This window comes from Gossypium arboreum, chromosome 11 (assembly GCF_025698485.1).
Source record: "Gossypium arboreum isolate Shixiya-1 chromosome 11, ASM2569848v2, whole genome shotgun sequence".
Classification (NCBI taxonomy): Eukaryota; Viridiplantae; Streptophyta; class Magnoliopsida; order Malvales; family Malvaceae; genus Gossypium; species Gossypium arboreum.
This window is the reverse complement of record NC_069080.1, coordinates 47,822,259-47,844,485: the sequence shown is the minus strand read 5'-3', so window position 1 is coordinate 47,844,485 and position 22,227 is coordinate 47,822,259. Positions and strand designations below refer to the sequence as shown.

Here is a 22,227-nt window from a genome sequence, read left to right as displayed (position 1 = left end):
CATCAAAACTATCAAACTCAAGCTCAACACCAGGCTTGGACCACTGGTAATGTCGCCTAGTGCAACTACTCCACCTTCTTCACCTACTAATAAGCAGAGATAGATACAAGAATTTACTCTAAGAGGGTGAACTTTATAAATTCAAACAATTTTTTATAACGTAGAAAAGTGTCAAATTTACTTGGATACTTTTTTTTCTTATCAAACAAATCAATTTATTTTTTTTTAAAAAGCATGAACGATTTAACTGTAAAAAGATTAAAAGAAAACAATCACACTATATAAAATTAAATAGTTCTTTCCAATATGCAAAAAGAATAACTAATATTATACTAAAATTTTCAAAATATCATTTTAATTTTAAAATTAAATTAAAAAACTTGGCATTATTTCTATTTCTCAATACTAGACATTTTAAATTACACCCTCCGCTTTTTCATAAGATCAAACTCATCAATAATAGAATCTGTTAAAATTTCTCGAGCTATCTCTTTTTCGTTGTATGTCACCAAGTAAGTTGAAAGGAAATCATCCTCCATTTTGTTGCGAAGCCTTGTCTTTACAATTTTCATGTCTGAAAATGCTCATTTAGTTGTTGCAGTAGACACGGAAAGAGTAAGTACAAGACGAATAATTTTATCAAGAAAAGGATAAATACTTGACTTATTTGTTTTAGTTAGCACTTGACAAAACTCGACAACTGTAGAAACTTCCTGTAACTCCGTGCTTTGATGAACATCAAGTTGAAAATGCTTTAATTGAATCTTCATGTGTAGCTTTTCTTACTTCGTAAAATCGTTCGGATAAAAATCATTCATAAGCTTGCAGATATCTTCTACCCGAAAAGCTTTGTAATTATTGCATAGATCCAAAGTGAAGTTAAGAAAAGTAACTCCACTACCTCATCATTAAAGCGAGAATTCATTGCTAAGAATTCATTTCCGTTAGCAATGAATCAATACCAGCAATGAATATGTCAAATCGATAGTGATGCTCAATTGTGAGGTTATCTCTCTGGATGCGAGACCAACCTTGACCAACTTTGTATGGAGCACTTAAATTGGGGACTTATCTCATGATTTTTACAAAATAACTTCATTTTCTCAAACAAAGAATCACACCTATGTTCTCTGAATTTCTAGAGAAACGTTTTAGTTGATGACATCAGCTACATCATACCTTAATATTTGATTATTATTAAAGTTATATAATTAAAAACTGAATAATACTTTGTTTGTAATACCCTCTAACCCTTTTCTGACATCGAACAGTATTACGGAGCATTACCAGTCATTATAGATTAAACACGAATAATACAAGAATATATATAATGTAGTTCAGTAATTTATCTTTTTGACCTTTTAATGGACTCCCGAGGCCCAAAGAAGAAATTAGAAACAAATCGGGATCCGATTAGAAGCTTATAAAATTTTTCATAAAATTTCCAAAATTTTCTTATGAACGGTACCCACACGCTCGTGTGGTTTAGAAGACACGCCCGTGTGTCTCCATGATACACCCATGTTAACTAACCATATGGCTCACACGGCCAGAACACGCCTGTGTCCTTTACCCATGTAACTCTCTAACTTATTGCTCATAAATAAATTAGTTTCACACGGCCAAGACACACGCCCGTGTACTTAGCCCGTGTGGATTTATTCTCAATTCGAATCTAATACAGTTTTCACATGGTTAGGGCACATGCCCGTGTGCTGTGGCCGTGTGCCTCACACGGTTGAGACACATGCCCGTGTCTCTACTCGTGTGGCTATTACTGGGCATTCTATTTACAACATTAAAGGTGCAGGGGACACACGGCCTAACCACATGCCCATGTATAAGCTATGTGTCTCACACAGTCTGATCACATGCCAGTGTGCCAGGCCATGTGGACTCAAAAATGAGCCTTTCAATTCAAGTTTACCAACCTTGCAAACCTTAAATAACAAGCAAATTAAATTCCAATCTTTCAATCAATCCAAAACATGATTAAATACATCTAAAACATGTCAAAACTGTTAATTCTGTTTACAACATTTAAGGTACAGGGGACACACGGCCTAACCACATGCCCGTGTATAAGCCGTGTGTCTCATACGGTCTGATCACACGCCCGTGTGTCAGGCCGTGTGGACTCAAAAATGAGCCTTTCAATTCAAGTTTACCAACCCTGCAAACCTTAAATAACAAGCAACTTAAATTCCAATCTTTCAATAAATCCAAAAGATGATCAAATACATCTAAAACATGTCAAAACTGTTAATATAACGACCTAACTCATGTATATTTATAGAAATCTAGCATAAATTTTCTAAACAATTTATTTAAATATGATTCAAATCAATTCAAACTAGACCATATTATAATACATATGTTTGTATATATATCAACCAATATTATCTTATACACCATTAATATTCACATCTCAAAATGAAATCAATAGACAACCTAGGTACATGCCATTTTCAAAAGAGAAAATACATCACCACGTATTTGAGTTCGGGATCGGCTTGGATGCTAAGTCGTTAGTCACTTTCGTACCTAACTTGCGCACGAAAATAAATCGTACGCTCAGTATGCACTCAGTGGCATTTCTATAAACCAACACTTAAATCAATTATTAACTCAAATGCATTTAAACCATAAAATTTCAATTTTGTAACAATAACTATATTCACAACTTATTCTCAATAAACCATTCAATTTTATTAAAATCAATCAATATCAATTAGATATTTAGTATAGTAGTACAATCATTCAGCTGTTCAGTAGGTAGTTTACCCCTATTAACATAACTCGGACCTTGGCAGATACATGGATCTAACCAACACACGAGTACGGCACTCAGTGCCTCATTGGCTTTGCCGAAGTAAACAGTAACAGTACGGTACTCAGCACCTCATCGGATTAAACTGAAGTAACAATAGCAGTACAACACTTATAGTGCCTCATCGACTCGAGGTCGAAGTATCCCTGAACACTTCCAATCCTATGGCATGCCAACTATATCCGATTTAGCCCACACTGTTAAGAGGATATTCATTTCACTTTCAATTTTCAAATAATAATCAATTCACACTTCGATTCAATATTCTCAATATATAATTCGATTCAATACAAAAGTAACAATTCTTACCTCTATTTCACTTACCATACAATATATAATAAAAACAATAATTAATTATTAAGTTCAGTTTATAGAAATACAAACCATAATTCTCAGATTACTCTTCGTCAACCTTCTCTTTTCCTTTCTTTGTCGATGTCTCTGGTACTACGTTAGCTACGGAAATTAAACAATTTACACTATTAATACATCATTAATTCACAATAAATAATTGAATTTCTATTTAATTCAAACCTTAATTTCAATTTGATCCTAATTAACTCTTTTACTTTTATCACTCAATTCATATTTCATTTCTATTCAATTTCCTATCATATTCACCCTAACCATCAAATATTCATGGTAAAAACCTAATCTCAAGTTTTTTTCAATTTAGTCCCTCTAACATAAAACTTATAGCTTCTTTTACAATTTAATCCCTTAATTAATTCTAACTTGATATTTATTCAATTAAATCCCTAATTCAACAATTTGTTCAACATGAACAATGCTTAAAAACCTATAAACCTCCAAAACCTCAAGTTTATTCCAACAAAAATTTGTTCTAAAGCTTCTAAAACATAAAAATTACAAAAAAGGGGACTAAATTGACTTTCCAAATTAAGCTTCAAACCCTAAAACTTCAATTTTCCCTTTTCTTTTTCTTTCCTTCTTTTTCTCCCCTGTTCTTCTCTGTTTTGTCTCTTTACCTTCTCTTTTTCTAACTTTATGTCATTTATTTTATATTATGTTTTATTATATTATTATATTAGATTTTAGTAATAAATATTATTAACTTAAATAATAAGTAAATACATACATGTATTACAAATGTATGTATAATATTTATTACACATGTATTTAAATTTTACCATACATTTGGCACTTATGGCTTAATTGCTAATTTAGTCCCTTGATTTTTCTTTATTCAAAAATTCAACTTTCACACTTTATTCAATCTAGTCCTTACACTAAACTAACCTTAACTCAAGCTAATTCATCTAGCCAAAATCTAATTAATCACTCAACTAATATTCGTAAATATTTCTAATAAATATTTACGAACCCAATTTATGAGAACAGTAACCCAAAAACACAATTTCTGATACCCATAAATTTTGGGTCATTACATTGTTAATTTAAAGTATAATCTTATAGCATAAGGAGGCGAATTATATGAAATACAATTTGGCCAAGGAACGAATGTTATATAATGTGGATACCAAATTTAAAATACATAATAATTTATATATAAAACTCAAAAATCTAAAAATTCCAAGAGGGCAACCACCCCGCACCCCTTGGATCCATCCCTACTAATAAGTCCATCGTTATCAAACTTAATATTTTCACCTAATAAACTCCCAAGCTTGACACTGCCTACAGTGTCACGTTCACCTCACCAAGCTTCCAGCCCCCCATTTCAATCCAACATAGCACCTTTGACTTTGGAAAGCCATCTTTGCCAAACCCGAATCTGAGATCGTCACAACAGTTGCACCGCCATCTCCTTCATCAAATACAACACCATCAGGGTTAAAACATCTTTGCCTAGGAGCTTATTTGCCACCAGCTTTTTTAATGAACTTTAGAGTCTGTTAGATTCTTATAACATATTCAACTTGCTATCCTCCTTTTTGTATGTGTATAAATACCCTCATCATGTACTCAATCAATCAAGCAATATTTTTAAGGATTATTTACAAAGTTTAGCATGTTCATGTTTACTTTTGTATGAGTTTCTTTCATGGTATCAGCCACCGATTCCCAAGCTAATTTCCACTATGCTCCATGGCTACCATTTCACCGGATGTGTCCACAAATAAAGCAATGTCCCTGAGGAACTCTACTCTTGTCCACAACTCGTCTTTATCGTGCTTTCCCGATAGAGAAAGAACCTGTTGAATGGTGTAATCCTTCCCTAAAATCAAGAAAATAAATCTTAGAGAATATACTTTCGTTCAATGGCAACACCAACTAAAACTCATTATAGATGGATATGGCCTTACCGATTATGTTAATGACACTCTTTCAACTCTGTCTCATTTTGTGCCGGATCTAGAAAGGAAGTTGGTCTCTAATCAACAAGATAAACTTCTTACCTCTTAGCTCTTATCCACAATCAGTGGCAAAATCTTATTGTATTTTACAGGTGCTACCATTACACACAAAGTATGGAGCAAAATGACTCAATTATTTGTTGCTGTCTCTAGTGCCAAAATCTCACGGCTAAAGCATGGCTTACACTCTTTGAAGAAAGGTTATCTATCTGTTAAAGAGTACCTGGCCAAAATAAAAAATGTATGTGATCTTCTTACTGCCTCGGGTCATTTTATTCCAGATACCCACCAAGTTGACATAGTGTTAGCAAACCTTCTAGTGGAGTTAGAGGTCGTGGCCACTATTACATCATTTGCGCCGGACTTCTGAGGATGGATCGCTTGGTTGACATTCTTCTTAAATGTGAGAATCAACAAAAGCATTTTGTGGTCGATGTTTCGGTTTAAGCCAATCTTGTGTACCACTCAGTTTTGCTTATTCCGGTTTCTCCTTTTGACTTTGTGCCTCCATTTCGCTCAGTGGGCTCTTTTTCAAGAGGTAGTAATAGTTTTTCTCGAGGTCATGGTCAGAGTTCTAGGGGTTGTCCTCAATGTCAGCTTTGTGGTCGACTTGGCCACCTTGTTCAAAGGTGTTTCTACCAATTTAACAGAGATTTTGATGGTTTTTCAGCGCCTTCTTTCTCTCAAGGTTTGGAGGATATTTCGATGGCTGCACCAATGCTAGAGGGTTTTTTGCCAATAGCATTTCAGGGTTTCCTTCAAGCCTTCATAATTTTCCTTATTTCTCCTATGACTCGATCTATTCATTAAGACCAACGGCCCAAATATATCGTGTTGCTTATGGGTATGGACTTCTGGCTGTGTTCGGGATTAGGGATTCATTTGTTGGGTCTGTTGTTGGGCTCTTAAATAATGCTTGGCCCGTGTTTTTGCATAATACTGTAGCTGGGTCTTCGGTGCTGCCAAGTACTACTGTTGGGACGTATTTGTCTCCTACCACTGGGCCTGTTTTGTCAACTAGGGTTGTTGGGTTATGCCTTTCTAGTGCTGCTGGGCATTTCGACCGAATGATGCTACTAGGCCCTTATTATCGCATGTTGTTGGGCTTATCCATACCTTATCCAAATAGCCTGACTCGGGTGCCACCAATTATGTATGTCAGGAGGCATCATTATTGAATAATTTGAGTGAATATTTAGGGAAAATTCCTCAGCTTATGGGTGATGGTATAAGTTCCCATATTGCACGTTTATGTCATAACACGATTTTTACTTCTTGTAAATTATTGCATTTAACAAATGTGTTACATATACCTAAGATTCAAAAAAAATTACTCTCGATTTCTCAATTTGCTAGGAATAATAATGTGTTTTTCGAGTTTCACTCGTTTCATTTTCTTATAAAGGATATACAGACCTAGAAAATTTTTCTTCAAGACCACACATATGAAGGATTGTATCGGTTTTCTCTGATGTCGTCTTCTTTCAATATGAGTTCTGTTCAAGGTGCTGAAATGTCTTTTGACAATGTAGAATTGGGCACTAGTTCCTATTTGCCTTCTAAGTGTAATTTGTTTAAGTTGTGGCATTGTCAAATTAGGCACTCGTTGTCGAGTATTGTCAATTTAGTTTTAAAAAACTTGTAATGTTTTTGTTAATACTAATAAATTTCAGCATGTATGTTCTACTTGTCAGTAAGGGAAGTCGCACAAGTTACCATTTTCAGCTTCTATCACAGTGTATCATCATCCATTTGATTTAGTTGTTTCTGACCTATGGAGACCTCTTGCTTCTATTAATTGTGGGACCAGTTGGTATTATGTTTCATTTGTTGATGTTTGTAGCCGGTTTACATGGTTCCTTCTTATCCCAAAAAAGTCTCAAGCTGTTGGTTGTTTTGTTCGTTTTCAGAAGATGATTACAGTTCAGTTTGGCAAAGATATAAAGCAGTTTCAGAGTGATTGGGGTGGTGAATTTCGCTCTTTTACTTCCTTGTTGGCTTAGCACAAAATTCTCCATTGTGTTACGTTCCCACTCACATTCGAGCAAAATAAGGAAAGAAAGCACCATCATATAGTGGAAGTTGGGCTCACATTACTAGCTTAAGCCCATTTTCCAATGAAGTATTAGGGATATGCCTTTTCATGTGCTATGCATTTGATAAACCGATTGCCCACTTCGGTTCTTCAAAATTAGTCTCGTATTTGGTGCTTTATGGTACTCCTCTGAAATATGATCATCTTCGTGTTTTTGGTGTTGTTGCTATCCGTACCTTCGATCGTTTAATCAACATAAGTTAGAGTTTCGATCTCACCCATGTACTTTTCTTGGCTACAATTCTCATCATAATGGCTATCAGTGTCTTGCTCCGGATGGACGTGTGTTTATTTCTTGACACCTGAAAGAAACTCATACAAAAGTAAATATGAACAAACTCATACAAAAGTAAATATGAACATGCTAATCTTTATGAATGAACCTTGAAAATATTGCTTGAAAGGTAATTGGCATATTCATGTTTACTTTTGTACGAGTTTCTTTCATGAATCATTCCAACTCAACAAATGCAATTTAATATTTTAAAAAATTGACCTTAAGCAACAATGAGTAACGTGGCCAAATATAGGGATGACATATAGACAAATAGAAAAACAACACATGTCTTGCTTTTTAATTATTCTAAAAATTTAAAATATATATATTCAAAAATAACCAAATCTTTAAAATATATATAATATATTTATTATGAAAATTCTAAAATTAAAGATATATAATTAAAAATAAAAATTAGTTAAAAAAGAAACATGGAAAGTATTAAAATTTAAAAAATATTTTGAAAAATTAAAAAAGTTAAAATTTTAGAAAACTAAAACTATAAAATATTCAAAAATTATTTTAGAAATTCAAAAGCAAAAATTGTCTGGTCAACATTGGTCAACACCTGATTGGTCAACGCTAGTTCATTTTAAACTTTTATTTCGTAATTTAAATTTTTTGAATTTTTATATATTTTTATTTTAAAATATTTTTGAATTGTTTATATATTCAATTTTATAATTTTATGAAATTTAAATTAATTTTTAAATATTTTTAAATATATATTAAAATTGTTTGTCTTTTTAATTTTAATTTTTTAAAATTTAGAATAATTATATACAAAGACATTTGTTATTCTCTCATTTGTCCACGTGTCACACACAAGTAACAAATGTCAATCTTAAGGACCAATTTGATCTAAGAAAAATTCTAAAATTAATCTAAAAAATTTATCAAATTCAAAGGCTAATCTATATATTAATCCTTTTAAGTAATAATTTGTTATTTGCATAGCACATATTCTTTAGATAAAGTTAATTACAATTTTAAAACTTGTGATGTGAAATTGTATGTAACTCATTACATGGCTGTATATATATATATATATATATAGCATATATAGAAAATATAAATTTTAATTAGATTATATTCGTTGAAGAATTAGAAAAATAAATTTGAAAATATAGTTGACTTTATTTTTATATTAATAATTAATATATTCATGAATGTATAGTTATATATGTATTAATAAGTAGTTGTATTTAACGTATATTAATAATTAGATGCTTAATTATGACATATTCATGAAAAAATTTATGTAATAAATAAATTTAAAAATTAGTTGAAATGATAAAATTAAAATTTATGGTGTTTTAGGTTTGAATATTATCAAGCACAATTTTATAAATTTCACTTAATTTAAAATAATAATAAAATCTTTCGAAAAAATGTTTATCATTATATAAAAGAAGAGTTTGTGATAATTGCTCAAATTGAGTTGAGACCCAATTGAAGAGTAACACCTATTTAATAAACCTCTTAAATATAATATAAACATATATGTATGCCTGCATATATGTGCATGCATATGTACATATGTATGTATTAATACTTATATGAAAAATAATTTTATGATGAGATTATATAGATTGGCTAATAAAGATATTATAGTTAACTATTATGGTAATAGACCTAAATAAGAATTTTATGAAACAATAATTTATGATGTAGATTTGGATTTTCAAAATATGTTTTATATTTTGGTCAAGTTTAGGTTGAGTTTTAATTTCATGATGGTTAATAGTTTTATTATTGTTTATTATAATTATAATTTATTAGTAAAAAAAACATAAATATATGTATACGGCTGTGTAATACATATATTATAATAATAATATAATATAATATAATATATAGTTTTTATGTACATACGTGTGTAGGCGGTTGAAAGAGGAGAAATTTTAATTTGAAAGTTAAAAGAACAAAAAAAAAAAAAAGGAAGAAGAAGATAGGAACGAAAGAAAACTGCTCCATTTTAACGACAACCATCACAACGCTATCATTTGGTTTTTAACCCTCCATTACCGTCTACGTACAACCGTCGGACTCCAGCTCAAATACCACCAAGATTCAATTAGGCAGATTCATGGGGGCCAAGTGGGTTCCCGTAAACTTCGACGGTAAAGCACAAGTAGCAGCAAAGCTGTCATGCGATTCTGGGATTGATCGAATGTGAGCGGCACCGGAAATTGACGACATTAGCATCAGTGTTGCTACCGTTACAGTGGAAAGAAGAAAGAGATTGAGTCGTTTGTGCAAAATCGGCCATAAGTTGCGTGAGTACTGTTCAAAGCTGCCTTTCGTTGGGTCATTGTTAGCTAATATTCTTTCTTATATTTATTTATTGATCATGACCAATGTGAGGTGATCATGACCAATGGATGATGTCAATAATGATCATTACGGAAATCGTTGCTAAAATTATTGGATACTTATTATTCTTAATGTTGAAATGTTCTTCTCAAACACTAGTGAAAAAATTATATTTTTTAATTTCTAAATTTTAAAATGAAATTCACTCTATCAATATAAGCAAAACATAAAAATAAAATTTTAGAGATTATTTTAAATATTGAAATTTGAACTTGTAAATTTCGAAATTCAAAACAACAAGAGATATCATTTGTTGCGCACTACTTTTCTCACACACAACCAATTCCTAAATTCAAATTTAGCTAATTTCCAAACCTACACCAAATGCCGAGCATTTTAGAAATAAAATTTTTCATTATTTCTCACACATCATCATGCTATTTTTGTTGAAAAATAGTTTAGACACCATTATTTTTGTTGAAAAATAATAATTAATTAAACTGCCAAAATACATAAAAAAAATCTCAAACTTAAAAAAAAATTAATTAAACTCCTACTCCTATTTTTTATTTTACTTGTTTTTGCTCTCAAATGCTAAAAATCATCAAAATAACACGTAGTTTCCATGGAACAAGAAGAAAATGTAAACTAGCAAAGATGAACCGTTACAATCTGCTTCCCCTCTGAACTACCACTTACATTATTAAACTACCACACAATGCTTGTTTGCGGATAGATCCAAGATAGATGAAGTGAACACTTCTTGTTTCCTTGTTTTAATGGCGGAAATAAAATCATCCTTTGCTTTAATGGAAGACCCCTTTTCGCTTCCTTCATCTTTCACAGCTTCCCTTATATGGTGTGCAATCTCTTCCAACTTTTCTCTTCATATCCCCTCCTTTCCCTTCCTTCTCCATCACAATTCCTATCACTTCCTTAACCTTGTCCTTGAAATACTGCTCTGAACCCCTCTTGTTAACTCCACCGACACACCCATTTCATCCACCAACATCTTGGAATTGAAAGCCTGTTCAGCCGCCATTGGCCACCCTATGATTTTCACACCTTGGCTTAAGCTTTCCATTATTGAATTCCACCCACAATGGCTTAAAAATGCCCCAGTTGATTTGTGTGACAATATCTCCAATTGTAGTGCCCAGTTTTTCACCAGCAAGCCTTGGTTACTCTCTTTCATTCGAGCTTCAAACCCTTCTGGTAACCATTCAGATCTGAATTCAGCTTTTAAGTCGAATCCAAGTGGAGGCCTAATCACCCAAATTAATGGTTTCCAACTTTTTTCCAACCCGATTGCAAGTTCCATCATCTGTGATCGACTCACAGTGTTTTGGGATCCAAAAGAAATGTATAGAACTGAACCAAGTTCATGCATATATATCAAGCCATTCGACACATTTCTCAGCTGAAATTCCAGACGATTTTCCTGCATGTTGTGTTGTAGAACTCGAAGACGATAATGGCGACTTGTTTAGCAACTGCTTGGGTAGAAGAGGTCCAATTGGCCAAACTGGAAACTGTGTGTATTTTCTCAGTGAATCCAACCCAAGAGGCTCCAGCTCTTCAGCTGTGTTCATCAAACACCCAAAAGACTGCAGAGAACTTGAAAGCTGAGGTTTTAAAAACCTGGACCATGAATCATTCCCATCAGCATTTCTCATAAACTCATGGAGTTGAGAAACATGAAACTTACATCTTTCAGGGAATCCAGGCAAATTAAACTCTTCAGAATCTGTTTTACGATGTGAGAGGTTCAACCAAAAGGAAAATAAAGCCAAGATTCCATAAGCTCCACCCGTGTCAAATGTGATGTTTACAGTGTTCATAATGTTGGCAACCTCGACAACCCACCCGAAGAAAACATCCGATATGATACAAAGTGGGGGCTTTCCTTGTTTCTTTATGATATCTAACAAGAAGTTATGGAATGGGGTCTTGAGGGAAACAGATGAAATAACGAGTTTACCTATTTGATCCAAAGGCAAGTTCTCAGTGTTCTCTGAGTTGGGTGGCAAGCCATGGCCTGCACTGTTGAATGGGAGCTCAAATAAGTGGATCCATGGAGGAGGGTGTTGGTGTTGGTGTTGGTGTTGGTGTTGGTGTTGGTGAAAAGTGGAACGGAGATACTGAATGTTGAGAGGGGTGTTGGCAATGGCGATGTTGAAGCCAGTGCGGTGGTGGATTTGTGTTGCGAGAGATAGAAATGGTATAAGATGGCCATGAGCCATGAATGGGAGCATTACCATGTCGATCTGCTGTGAACCCATAGTAATCGCTGCAATGATTCAAGCTGTTGGAAGCAGAGATTTCAATGGCCATAGCCAGTGTAAATTTCTAGATTATGAATGTAACCCATGCTAATACACATCAAGGATCGATATGGAATGTATATTTAAATTGCCAATGTAAGAAATGTGACTGTAAATTATTGAAGAAAATTGAAGTAGAAAACGGAGAGCTATTTTCTTATTAGGAAAGTGGTAGACTTGGAGAGAGTGTGTGTTTTAAATTTGTGGGATATTTCACTTTTAACTTATCTGATTTAATTTTATGTTGATTTCAAAAAATAAATAATTATATTCGCTAAAAAAAAAGCTGATTTTAAAAATATTCAAGGAATGTATCACTATTTTGAAGAAAGGAACAAAATAATATCCTATAGGGCGTTTTTTTAACACATTAATTTCTTTAATCCTATTTGAGGAGATTTTATTTTTCAAATAGTTAAATATTAGTGGTTTTATCTTTAAGTTTGAGTTTTATTTTCTCCTACTTATATTTATATTTTTATTTCATGTTGTTTTAAGCTTTACTTTTATTTTTAATTATTGTTTTTAATACATTAGTTCTTCTAGCTAAATGATTAAATAATAGTGATTTTATCCTTAAGTTCTAAGTTCGATGCCTTTTCTAAGCACATTTGTATTTTTGTTTTCATGTTGTTTCAAGCTTTTTTTTATTTTTAATTAACAAATATATTGTTTTCAAGTTTTTTTTAATTTTTAATTCATATTTTTAATTAATAACTCTTTTATTTATAAAATCAAATAATTATTGTCAATTATATAATAAAATATATATTTTGACAAAATTAATATTTATCATTATGTTGAATATATTTTATATTTTAAAAACATCAACTAACTTTTTGATATATTTTTCTTTATATATAACATTTATATATCAAATATTTATTTTCTCTACCTATTTTGTGGGTTTGGTGACTTCTAATATTATAAAATCAAACAATTATTTCAAATATCATTATTATTTTTATATGTAAAATATTTCAAAAATCATTATTTTTCATCTATATTGTGACTATGATATTTCAAATATAATTATGTTTATATGTGAAATATTTCAAATACACATGCAAAAATATATAATACTAAAATTTACTACACTCATGATATGGATTGAAAAATAAATATTTCACATATAAAATTATATTTACTAAAATAATAATATTTGGCAATAATTATTTAATTTTATAAATAAAAGAATTATTAATTAAAATATGAATTAAAATAAAAACTTGAAAATAATATATTTATTAATTAAAAAGTTTGAAAAACATGAAATAAAAATAGTTATGTGCTTAAGAGAGAATTAAACCTAAGATTTAAGAATTAAATCACTATTATTTAATCATCTAACCAAAAGAGTTGTTAAAGTATTAAAAATAGTAATTAAAAATAAAAGTAAAGGTTGGAACAACGTGAAATAAAAATACAAATATAAGTAAGAAAGGAATCGAACTCGAGATTTAAAAACAAAACCATTAACATTTAACCATTTAACAAAAAACTAATATATTAAAGGTCGAAACACGCCTTCTTTGGGCGTGTTTTTATTTCTCTTTTCAAAATCGAACTATTTACCTAAATATATAAAAAAATACATTTTCTTAAATGTTTTTTATTTTTTCAAATTTAGTCTATTTTTATTTTATTTTATATTATTTTCATTAATAAATAATATATTTTAAAAGTAAATTATAATAGAGTTTATACGTGCAAAACTTCATATAAAAAAAGGGAGATATGTAGCATTTTTTATATTTTAGTGTTATTTTTAAAAGAATTGGGTTGATGCATTTATAAAATCAAATTAAGTTAAATACTTAGAATAAAATTTGTTACTTGAAATTAATAATGTTTTTTAAATTGATATATGATTTTTTTTGTCAAAATTGGATAAAAATATTATGGAAGTTCTTGTATTGAGTGTCAAATTACATTTTCCTCCTCTATTGTTAAAATTTTCAGTCATTTTTATTATTAAGAACGGACATGATTAATTGAATAACTAAAAGTGACATGTAGTATACCACGTGTACCTTATGTTGATGTATGAAGACTCGTTTTATAGTAGAAATGGATTGATTTTTTAACAAAAGAACCAATTTACCATTTAATCTAATATACATCGATTAATGTATTAACTTTTTAATAAATATAACAAAATATAATCTAACTCATAATACTTATTACTGTAGAACTCTAATAGTTTTTGGCTTATGTTATGCAAGGCGTAGATTATTTTAATTCCATGTCATTTTTATAATTTGTTAATATATATTAACAATGTTAGATTTTACTATATTTTAGATAGAAATTGAAATTTATTATTATGCTTTAATTTTATTGATACTTGTCATTGTACTATTAAATTAATAGTGAATTTACTATTTTATGTTAACTCAATTTTGTCACTTAAGTTATATTTGAATGAATTTTGAAATTAAAGCTTGGTTTTTATTAAATTTTACTGTTTGATTTTAATTTAAATTAATCTAAGTTAAACTTAATAAAAATAATTTAGATATTAAATTAATTAATTAACATAATATTAAATATTAATAAAATTTTATTTATAAAAATAAAGTTTTTATTTATATATTTTAAAACTTACAAGTCTTCCTTCCATTAAATAATCGAAGCTAATTTATAATATTTTTTAATAATTTTACAAAGTAACTTAATTGTTACTATTAATAAATATTTGAAATGATACTTTTCCATTAAATTTTGTTTTCAAAATGAAAAAATTTATTTAGAAAGTTGATGGTAAAATTAATTAAAATTCAAAAATAATAAGAAAAATATAAAATTTAAATATAATTAAAAAAAGGAAAATAAAGAATTTAAGAAAAGAGAGCAAAAATTAACATCTGTTTTTTTATAAAAATATTCAAAAAATTTTATTATTTATAAAATGACCTGCTTTTACAATTATGTATGTAAATGACCTGAAATTAACAGTGAACATGGGTGGTGTCAATTTTATTGGCGTCACCACCCTGCCACGTCAACCAATGATTGACCGGTAGAATAAAAAATAATTGTTTCGAGTGGTGCCAATGCATATGGCGTCACTTGCATAAATACCAAATACTTGTACCCGTATTAGTTGTATTTTGTAGAAGTGAAAAATGTCAAATTTTTGTGGTTCCAAATAAATTGGCGTCGTTAGTCATCAACCCCTTTTTTTAATTGATTCTTATTTTTTAAAAAAATATTTTTTTATTTATTTTTTGGTGCCAATGACTTTGGTGTCACCACTTTGTATTTTTTTTTGTGGTGTCATGACATTGACGTCAACGATTTTTAAATGTGCTGTAACGCCCCCTAACCCTATACCGTCATCGGAACAGGGTTACGAGACATTACCAGTCAGTACAGTCCAATTTCGGTCATTAATTAAAATAAATATTTACACACATCCTAGTTTTAAGATGTCATCCCTTTAATGGGCCCTCGCGGTCCAATATGAACAGTAAATTCAATTCGGGACTAATTTAGAATCACTACGAATTTTTAGTAAATTTCAAAATTCATACTACATACCGTTGCCAACCATAATTTACTCATTTCATGAGTACATCTACAACCTAAATGACTCTCATAAAACATCCTAGGTACATGTCATTACCAATAATTAACACACTTTACCTTAATGAATTCGGGATCGAACTGGGATGCTGATTCAATGTTCTATCTTTACTCAACTTGCGCACGGAAACAAACCGTACGCTGAGTATGGTATACTCAGTGGTATTTCCATAATCCGAACACTTAATAATATAACAATTAAACTTAAAATCACAATAACAATTATAAATATTCATTTATTTGTTTTATAGATAAAATTTCAATTACTTATCATATAAATTCTATACAAGTCATATAACAAACACAATAACATATTTGTTCAATTCTTTTCATTTACTTACCGTATAAATTCTATACAATATATTCACAATTCACTTGTTTTCACACTTTACTTCTTAACAATATACCATTTTAATTCATTCTAACATCAATCATCATCCATTTGAACTTCACTCATTTCATGAACCTTTTGGTTCATGTTTTCAATCTCATATCTCAATTTCAATTCTCAATTCAATTTCTCATTTCATTCCAATAGCTCAATCAATCAAATTCACTCGACTTATCTTTTCACTTATTTACCCCTATTAACAAGACTCGGACCTTGGCGGATACGGATCCAACCAAACACACCAATATGGCACCCAAAGCCTCATCGGATAGTTCAAGCAATATTTGACACCCAGTGTCTCATCGGCCTAGCCAAGTAAAGTTGGTACCAGTACCTCATCGAATCTATCCGAAGAAATATAGTGACACCCAGTGTCTCATCGACTCGAGGTCGAAGAATCCTGAACACTTCCCAATCCTATGGCATGCCAACTATATCCGACTCAAATTTCCCGACATCATTAATAGGGTATTCAATTCACTTTCAATTTTTTCAATCAATACACATTTTAATTAATCACATAAATTCATAATTCAAATAATCAATATATATTCAATATTCAATATATATATCTATATATATATCGCCAATTCAATCAATATAAATTCAATAAATTCATCGCATACTATATCAATCCATTTCATTTGCAACACACAATAATTCTTACTTCAAAACACTTAATATACATATTAAGAAATAAATTCAACAATTAAGTATTAGGTTCGGATTATAGAAATACAAACCGTAATTTTCGAGCTAACTCCGTTGACTTTGTCTTGTCCTTTCTTAGCCGAGATTTACGGTACCACATTGACTACGAAATTAATACAATTCATAATCATTAATACATTACTAATTCATATCTTGAGTTATAGAATTCTAAATTAAGATCCGCTAATTTTTCCTGAAACTAGACTCACAAATATTCTTACAATAAAATTTTCAGAATTTTTGGTTTAGCCATTAAGTACAGTTTATTCTTTAAATTCACCCTATTCTGCTGTCTGACAGTTTCGTCCCTTCTTCACTAAAAATTAATTATCTCACAGTACAGAACTCGGATAACATTCTCGTTGATTTCTAATGAAAATAGACTCATTAGGGATTCTAAACATATAACTTTAAGCCTCTAATTATTTTTATTGACTTTTGGTGATTTTCCAAAGTCAGAACAGGGAACCTGAATTCATTCTGACCTTGTCTCACAAAATTCATTATATCTCATAATTTACAATTCAATTGCTTATATCGTTTCTTCTATAAGAAACTAAACTCAATAATATTTAATTTCATATTTTATTCATCCTCTAATTCAATTTCTACAATTTTGGTGATTTTTCAAACTTAGACTACTGCTGCTGTCCAAAATAGTCTTAGTACAAAATGTTAATTTACTTTAATTTCAATTTAATTCTAACTAAATTCACTTACTTTTCTATCTTAATTCATACTTTATTTCTATTCAAATTTCATCCATACTCTCATTTAAATATTAAATTTCCAGCATACTTTCCTAATTTCAAAATTTCATCAATTTAGTCCCTACAACATAAAACTTATAACTTACTTTACAATTTGATCCTATTATCGATTCTAGCTTGAAATTTACTCAATTAAACCCTTAATTCACTATTTTATTCAACATGAACTATACTTGAAAATCTATAAACTCTCAAAATATCAACTTAATTTCATCAAAGTCTTGTTCCAAAGCTTCTAAAACATCAAAATTTAAGAAGAAATGACTTAATTGACTTACCAAATTAAACTTTGAGCCTTGAAACCCAAATTTTCCTTTTTCTTTTCTTTCTTTCTTTCTCCCTGTTTCTTCTCTGTTTCGTTTGCTTTCATTCTGTTTCTTATGTTTCTTTACTTATTTATATAATATAATATAGAATATAATATACTATAATATAATAATAATTTAATATATATTTTAACACATAAAAATCTCAGATTTTTATGTTTATGCCGCCTCACTTAGGATAAATGGCATAATTGCCATTTTGGTCCTCTTCATTTTCTTTTAATCTACAATTCAACTTTCATCCTTTATTCAATTTAGTCATTTTTCCTAATTACTCTTAATTAAACTAAATTTACTTAATTAAACTCTAATTAACCACTCAATTGACTTCGTAAATATTTTTAATAAATATTTACGAATCCATTTTTCAGAAACGGAGACCCGAAAATACACTTTTTCGGTAACGGTAAAATTCGGGTCGTTACATGTGCAGTTTAATTTTTTTAGTGGTATTAAGATCATTGGCGTCACCAAATGGCTATATATACCCCCTGCCCTAATGACTGATCAGTGTAAGGTGAAGATTTTTTTTAGAATTTTATTATGTTAAAGGATGAAGGGAAGGGAGATCGGGACTTTTCTTTTCTGTTTTTGTTTATTTAGAAAAATTTTATAATTTGAAGGTAAGTTTTATTTAACAATGATCTAGTGGAGCTTGGACATCAGAAAATTTAATAGTGCTTTTCGAAAGTGTAGATTTGATTCCTTAATTTCATATGCGGTGATGATTTCAAGTAAAAATAGGGATCTCGGTTGCCAGTGATTTATGTAGTAACGGGCCCAAATTAGTTATGTAAGTCTTTATGTTGGTTACGGTAGGACGATAACGGGGTCAAATTGGTTATGCAACCAACGGGTGGATTATCTGGGATTTCCTGGGTCAACGGGATATTTGAAGGTCCATTGGAATTCCAGTTGAATAGCACGAGTGAGATTATCAATATCAGTAGTGCCTGAGCTACAAATATTAGTACTGAGAAACTTGCTCATGTTGTCATTAAAAATGGTCTTTTTCAAATTGTAAGACACAATGTTGTCAGTCTTGAACAAAATCAAATTCATCGTTTATTTATGTTTTATTAGTATTGAAAAATTTGTTCATGTTTCCGTTAAACATGGTTGTTTATGTTTCGTTGTATTTTTATGTTTAAATTTTCAATCTTCTTTATTTTAAATGTAGGAAATATAAATCACGTATTAAAGTAAGTTATTTGAATTTATTTTGTAATGTTACCAATGTAAAATTATATTTTGTAAAATATAATTTTTGAATTATGTAAATTAATAGTTATTTGAAATACTGCCAATGTAAAGTAATTTCTATTTAAATTATTTCCATAATATGAATTAATTGTTTGATAAGGGTGTAATTAAAATAAATAAATATAAGGGCGGAATTGTATTTAAAGGAAAAAGTTTAGAAAAATTAATAGCTATTTGACATATTTTCCGTGATGGTAGATAGTTGTTTAATTGGATATAATAAATTGAAGATTATAAATCAAATGGACGATATAATTAACAAAATGGAGAAAAATAAAGAATTGGGGTGGAATGGTGAAAATAATAAAGATTAGGGTAGAGTTTTAAATAGAAGAAGAAATGAAGGATGAGGAAAAAATGAATAAGAAAGAAAAAAAAGAGAGTGGGAGAGGGACTGTGGTGGAAGAAAGAAAGAAAAAAGGGGCATTTATGCATAAAGTAAAAAATATTAGATCATTTTTATAAAAATCGAAAAAGAAAAGACCAAAAGGTAAATAGGGAAAAATCATGATTGACCGATCATATTACATCAGTCGGGTCAATCGCGTCAGCAACGTCAGGGACGTACAAGTCGGAGTTATTATTTGTTTATTTTTAATCTGTAACGTTTAAAGAAAATTTTGAATGTTGGGAGGCTGCCTCCCCTCCCACGGTTTTAGTATAAAATGGGTGGGGGGTGGACCTTTGGTTCCCCATCTAGAAGAGAAGGAAGGAACAGATACTTAGCAGATTAGGAATTTTTTGTTTTATTCATCTTAATATATTAGTTTATTATATTATGTTGGATTTATTTACGATTAAAATATGTAAATTATATATTTTGATTATAATGTAATAATTAATTATATTTAATTTATTAAAATTTATGTAAATATTAAAAAATTTTATTCAAACAAGTGGATCACATTGTATTGAAAATAAACGAAACAATTGTTATAAAATAAAGAAAGATGAGAAGAATAAAGAACAAAAAAATATGAAAGTAATAGAGAATGTACTTTATTAATCAAAAGAGATAATTTACAATACTTTATCAAAGTCTCTATTTATAGGCATAAGAATTATAAACGAATTAGAGATCTAATTCTAATAACTATTAAAATTTAAAGTACATCAAAACTTTATCTTGATTATAATGGACATCCACTTAATAAAATATTCATAACACTCCCCGTTGGATGTCCATTGATAGATAATGTGCCTCATTAAAACCTTATTAGGAAAAACACTGTGGAATAAAAACCTAACAAGGGAAAAAGAGTACACAATCTATAATACGCATAATATGCTGCCTCATTAAAACCTTACTAGGAAAACCCAATGGGACAAAACCTCAATTAAGAGAAAAAGAGTACAACGCGTATTTACTCCCCCTCATGGAAACATCACATATTTTCTCATATTCTACGTATTCAATCTTGAATACTAGTTTTTCAAATGACTATTTGAATGTAATTGATAAGCATTTATATTACCATTCTTTTAAAATAATGAGTGAGGAAAAATTTTGGGAAATTTATTTTGATCTCTTCAAGAGATTCAACAATAATCATAACAAACTTTAATCATGATTCTTCTTTAAAAACATAAATAGAGATTTTAGATCATTTTATAATCCTTCTTCAACTACTCAAATTTACCACATATGTTCAAATTATTTCAATTCATATAAATGAATAATTTCCGAGAATTTTATTATGCTTCTAGCATTCTAAATCCTTCAAGGATTTTAATATAAACTTTACTATATAGTGATTTATAAAGTTTGTAACAACAACCATTAGACGCAAGTTAAATCTTTTATGAATTTTCAATTTAGTAATATATCTAAAGGTTATTGCATCCACCACAAAAGAATATTATATCTTTTCATAATCAATACTAGTACATAGTAAAAAAAATTATATTTTTATTCCACTTTTGCAAAACTACTTCATTTGCACCCTCATTGGCTTTATACCTTTAGATATTTAGACTACTGGTCCAAAAACTCCATGAATTTAATTATACTTGAGTTGCGTCTTTCTATTTTAATCAATTTATTCCATATCTATATTTCTCAATAGATTTATTCGAGATCCTCCTTTTATTTCATTATTTCAATAATAATATTGCATGCAAAATCATTGTCAACTACTTTTATTGTTCGATTCCATATTTTCTCGAATTGACATAACTTATCGAGATCTCTTATTTTCATTATTTTAAAATTCAGTTTCATGTATCTGAATCTCTTCTGAAGTTGTACTTATTAGTTATGTCTTGAGCCTCTTCTGGAGCACCCGCCTCCACTATATGACCATCTAGAATAATTTTCATCTTTGGAACCGATCAATCTATTATTTATTCTAACTGATTGTCAACTGGGACTTTGATTCAAATTAAAATATTAGATGGTATATAACACTTGGTTATTCTCATTAAGGTTGTAAATACATCTAACAGTTAACTTGTAATGAGCAATCCTTATTGAACTTCTGATTCAAATTACTCTCCCCCTAACTTATTACAAGTTATTATTTCTCTTCCCCTAATGTCGGGAAAACTATCGAATCAAAATTGTAATCACAACTAATGTCATAATTAAATCTCCAATGCATTCAAAACATCTAACAATACAAAGAAACTTGTAATTAATATATATTCTCAACTTTCTTTGAGGATTCACTCATCTTTGTGTGTTGTGGTCGTTCAATTGGAACATATACGCACATACAAAAATGAGAAAATGAGAAATATTTAGCTCTTGATCAAAAACCAATTGTAATGAGGAGTATTTATAACTTATTGGCTTAATGCGTACAACACGTAAATCAACATAATCTCATGTCGAAGTAGAAAGTTTAGTTCTCGTAAGTAATGATTTAGACATTAATTAGAGGTGTTTAATAAATAATTTCTCTGGACTATTATGCACAAACTTTTACAAAAGTTTTTCAAACTCAATCAATAAAAGACTGAGATATAAACTCATTAGTATTAGCAAGATGAATTGTC

General features: G+C 29.7%; 1 pseudogene; it reads right to left on the bottom strand.

Annotated features, from left to right (window-relative positions):
- Positions 1 to 10,251: 10,251 nt before the first annotated feature.
- On the bottom strand, positions 10,252 to 12,410 carry LOC108485679 (UDP-glycosyltransferase 92A1-like; annotated as a pseudogene).
- Between the last annotated feature and the right edge of the window lie 9,817 nt (positions 12,411 to 22,227).